The 5,461-nt window shown below is 39.8% G+C and overlaps 1 non-coding gene across 1 annotated transcript; it reads left to right on the top strand.

The window, feature by feature from the left end:
* The first annotated feature begins 3,287 nt into the window (after positions 1-3,287).
* On the top strand, positions 3,288-3,359 carry TRNAC-ACA (transfer RNA cysteine (anticodon ACA)). The gene has a single exon. It is a non-coding gene; the product is annotated as a tRNA-Cys (tRNA).
* Positions 3,360-5,461: the final 2,102 nt, after the last annotated feature.

Below are 5,461 nucleotides of genomic sequence, written 5' to 3'. Positions count from 1 at the left end.
GCCATGATAAAACCCAAGAGAAAAGTAATAATAAGCTCAGTTAGTGTCACTTTCTATATAATAGAGATGGCAGTCTTCCTGTGAAGTGGATTCTCCCTGGGCCCCTCACCTGCTGTCCATCCTCTGATGAAAAGCTAGTGTCCTGGTATCCAATAGCGTGGTCTCCAGAGTCAGACACCACACTTTCATGCCGTCTATGAAGTTTACTAATGTAATTTCTATGTCAGATTTTGTGTTAGGACACATATTCTTAAAATAATCCCTCTTTTGTAAAGCATATCATGGTGGAAACTATTAAATATTTTTCATTTGTATCCACATGTCAAAAAAGGACACAGACATAATAACATGGTTAAATGTCATCATGCTGTGGCTTAAGTATAATTCTCAGTCTGATAAGAATAATTACATATTTGTTTAAAGTAGACTCTGTCCATAGATCTCCAAGTTCATACAAATGTAAATGAATCATGATTTCCTTAATTCTAGATTTTCTGCAATTTGGATGGATTAATTTTTCTTATTAACAATGTACGGGGCCTTCATTTTGATGATATTCTTATTTGTCTGATGATTACTTCAATCCTCCCTTTTTTTTTCTTCAATTACATTTAAAAGGTGATTTTAAAATGGTGTTTAGAGTGGTGCTTGTGATGATGATGTGATGATGATGATGAACACTGAGGATCTATTGTTCTGGAAGAATTATCTCCATGGTGAAGAGAGCAGGGTTGGGAGGAAAATATATGTAGACATCTCGATAACAGCATCAGTTCCACATTGTCCAAGTCTTGGGTACCATTTTGCAGGGGGGTGGGGGGGTGGCATCCTCTTTAATGTTCTCTACCATTAGGAATTTCAAGGATGCTCTTGGTTTTCAGCAGAGAGAGCATTCTCAGCTCTGAGACTGAACCTAAAACAAGACAAACACTGTGAGCCTGTCTGATTTATGTCACTGCTCCTTTTTCAAGGGTCTCTTCCATATCTTTCTCCTATATTTCACAGGTCACTGTCCTGACCACTTGCATTGTCCTGCTGGCCACTCTGTCTATGACCCTGATAAATCTAGTAATTACTACAGTTGGTGAACATTTGCTATGAGCTAGTTTCTCTGCTAAGCCCTTTATGGACATCATTTTATTTAATCCTCACGACAATCCAGAGAGCTTGATATTATTATCCCTGAGGAAATTGGAGTTCAAGAGGCCGAAGAGTTTGTTCAAAATCATCTAGTCTTCGGGTGGCAAAGCTGGTATTCAAATCCATTTGGTCTGACCCTAAGCCAGGGCTACATTTAAAACTCAACTAGGATTTAAGCGTCATGGATAAACGTGCCCAGAAGTCAAGACAGAACCTAGTTGCAAGCAAAATAAAAATAGGCTAAGACAAGTTACAATTTGTGATTTTTCCTTAGAGACATATTCAACTGAATAGGGAGAATCTCGGGAAAAACTGAAGCTAGCAAGATTTATCTTCAGCTTTTATACCGATTTTCATTGTCTAATCTCCTTACGCTCCTGTGACAGCTAGTGACCTCATGCTGACCCTGTGTTGCTCCTGTCATGGCGAGTAGTGTTAAGTAAACTCATTTTATCTGAATTGTAAGTGACACAAGGCTTTATCACTTTCAGAGAAATTTGCATTTTTAAAAGAGGATATTAAGAAATCATAGGGGTCAATTTAAATGAATTAATCTTAAAGAATGGGATTTTGAGCCTGTTACTGATGGTTGAAAAAATGCATTTTGGCTCTGGGCCACTTTTCCGTGGCTTTTCAAGTCACACCCTCTTCGTGACTGGGCAGTGCACTGCTGTGATAGCCAGGATGGTGACTGAGGCTGGATATTCACTTTCTTTTTGTTCACTTATGGAAAACATATTTTATGGTCAATTATTAGTATTACTATTGCTTTGGCCACCATTGTTATGATCTAATATGTGATTTTAAGTTTCATGTTAGACATAGAAATACTCACTGGGTAGTTCTTAAATTGCATGGAAAAATACTTAATTCTTCGTTTTTTAGAAAATAATAGTCTAATGAAGATACATAAAAAAAGTGTTTAAATGCACATTTGACAGTTTAACTTATTTAGAATTTATTGCTTACAGTGTCTTGAGATTTATAGATGGGACCATCTATATAAAGGCAAAACCAAAATCTATCTATCTGTATAGGTATTTTATCTATATGTCTATACAGTTTATATACCTATAAAACCAAAATTAAATTCTATTTATATATTTGTATGAAACCCTGTTAGATCCAAAGTTTATATTAGTATTTTTGATGCCTCAGGAATTTATTGAGAGCAAGAATTCACTCATGTGCAACCTATTTACGTTAGAACTAGGTTAACAGTCAAATGTATGATACAAGCTAGATTTTCCCAGTAAAGAAGGTTTTGCCAGGTGAAGACAGTAATGTAGCTTCAACTCTGTCATGGTAATAATCTCTTTGAATCTATACATAGAAAGAGGAAATAAAAGGAAATCATCAACCTATATTTTAAAGAAACATCATGTGTTTTATGCCAATGAGAGTACATGCATTTTCATTTGATTAAAGGAGGAGATTTCAGTCCCTCAGAAATAAGCCTGGAAAAAAATGCTATTTTCAAAAAATCAACAAAAGCTATAAACTGCCTCTATGGCTATGTTTCTGATTAGATAAGTACATATCACACCTAAAGCAGTGGAAACACAGAGGTCCAATATGCATGAGTTATCACCCCACTCAACCAGCACCTATCAGATCGAGTGATTGGTTCCAGGTCAGTCATTGTATATAATACCACTGTTAGTAATAGATGATGTCACATGATCAGTGAATCTGAGTCTGCAAAGAAAAATCAAGATTTGCTTTTAAGACTTATGTGAAAAGGGAAAAAAAAATACTTTTGGGTGGAAATTGCTAAGCCCACTGGCAATGAATCCGATTCCTGCCTTGGTGAAAAAATAATTGGTTCAAGAAAAATGTGATTAGATTGTGTCCCTCTAGAAATCACACAGGATTGAACTTTTCCAATTCAGTCTTTATAGTAGACTCATACTAGTCTCAGAGACCCCGCAGCCATCCACATGTGATTGTTCTATTCACAGCCATAATAGTCACGACAGATGCTGTGGACCAAGTTCAGGCTTCTCAGATTAATTGCCATGTGAGTGGCTTCCACAATTGGTAGGTAGCAGGTTGGTCAGGAGAAATGGCAGAGAGTAATATGGAAAGGAAATTGTGACATACCTATAAATATGTATGTATATACATATATGGTCCTATATGGAACTTCCCTGGTTGCTCAGATGGTAAAGCATCTGCCTACAATGCAGGAGACCCAGGTTCGATCCCTGGGTTGGGAAGATCCTCTGGAGAAGGAAATGGCAACCCACTCCAGTTCTCTTGCCTGGAAAATCCCATGAATGGAGGAGCCTGGTAGGCCACAATCCATGGGGTCACAAAGAGTTGGGCATGACTGAGCAACTTCACTTTCTTTCACTTTCTGCGGTCCTATAATCTCTTTTGTAACTATGGAACAATACCAACAAGGAAGGAGGAGAAGGGGACAACAGAGGATGAGATGGTTGGATGGCATCATCGACTTACTGGGTTTGAGTCTGAACAAACTCCGGGAGATAGTGAAGGATGGGAAGCCTGGGATGCTACAGTCCATGGGGATGCAGAGTCAGACACAGCTTAGCGACTGAACAGTAACAACCAATGCAGAAACCCAGGTGACTCAGTGGTGAAGAATCTGCCTGCCAATGCAGGTGACACAGGAAACATGGGTTCTATCCCTAGGTCAGGAAGATGCCCTGGAGCAGGAAATAGCAACCCACTACAGTACTCTTACCCTAAAATCCCACAGACAGGGAAGCCTGGTGGGCTACAGTCCACGGGTCTCAAAGAGTCAGACATGACGGAGTGACTGAGAACACTCGCACCAGTGCAGAAGGACCAGCCACCAAACCATGCATGGGCAGTGGAAAGGCTGTCCACTTCTCTAGCTCATGGCTTAAAGCCTTCCACAATCTTGTTCTACAATCCCTCTCACTCACTGGTCACAGGGACTCTGTGTCGACATAGAACCAGAGAACAGGAGGGATGTGAACAGTGGTCCAGCAGGCCCTGAAATTACAGAGGGAGGTCGAAAGACCTGACCATGCCCTATTCTTTCAGACTCCATCACCAGGCAGAAAAAGGAGAGAGTGAAGGGGTGGAGAAAAACTGGGAATGCTTTTCAGTAAGTTTCCTTTCTGGGGTTTGGAATAGAAACATATTCCTCTCTGTGGAAATATGATGAGTGTGAATGATTTTCCCCTCAATGGAAAGAACACTCAGAGTCTTGCAATTTGAATGTGAATCCAACTCTGCTACTTACCAGCAGTTTTGCCACATGCAAATTATTTTCACCTTAGGCCTTGGTTTTCTCGTATGAAAAATGAGAACAATAATTTTCTCATCATAGAGTTTTCCAAGAATTAAGGAGCACTGGTGAAATGAAGGCACCCCCAAAATGGTAGAAAATATTACATTTACTAATAGTAAAAATGATCTCTTTGAGCTTCAGTTTTTTTAATCAGTGAAATGAACATAAAGTACATCTTTCAAGGGTTTGTTGGAAAATTATGTGAGAGCATGCAGAATATGAACGTGCTCTGATACTCAATAAATCTTTAAAGAAATCCTTGTCTTTTGAGAAAGACTGTGTTAGAAAACCTACAGCTTTTCCTTCCTAGGAGTATCCTTGCCCCCTCTCACAGAGCATTTTACATCTGACATTTCTGCTCACCAAAGAGGTAGGTTTTTTGTTTTTCTTTTCCCCCACACCAAGAATTCTCCACACCTGGGGAATTCTGATATTCCAGAGTATCAGTAAATTCTGATTCTCTCCACCTGCAGTTAGCACCAGATTCACTGGTTAAGGGTTCAGTCCCTTGTGACTGCTCTCCCCCACTTCAGATGCCAATCTCAATAACAGGTCCCCAGGTTACCCACAACTTCCATTCGACTTGGCTACAAATTGGGGGTTCCTGGGAGTTGGATACAACTGAGCACCCATGCACAGGACCCCCCTACTCAGGTTAGATTAATTTGCTAGAATGGCTCATGGAACTCAGGGAAACATTTCTGTTTACCAGCTTACTAAAGGATATGCTAAAGCATACACATGAGCAGCCAAATGAAGGGATAAGGTGGGCAAGGCCTGAGAGGGTCCCAAACACAGGAACTTCTGTCCCTGTGGAAACAGGGTTTATCTTTCTCCTAGTACATAGATGTGTTTGCCAACCTGAAAACTCCCAAACTCCGTATTTTTGGATTTTTATGGAGGCTTCATAATGTAGGCTTGATTGAGTATTACCTTCATTTTCAGCCCCTCTTTTTTTTTCCCCAAGAGAATGGCAGCTGGAGCTGAAAATTCCAAGCTTTTACTCATGGTTCCATTTTCCCAGTGACCAATCCC

This window comes from Muntiacus reevesi, chromosome 4 (assembly GCF_963930625.1).
Source record: "Muntiacus reevesi chromosome 4, mMunRee1.1, whole genome shotgun sequence".
Classification (NCBI taxonomy): Eukaryota; Metazoa; Chordata; class Mammalia; order Artiodactyla; family Cervidae; genus Muntiacus; species Muntiacus reevesi.
This window is presented reverse-complemented; position numbering and strand designations above follow the sequence as displayed.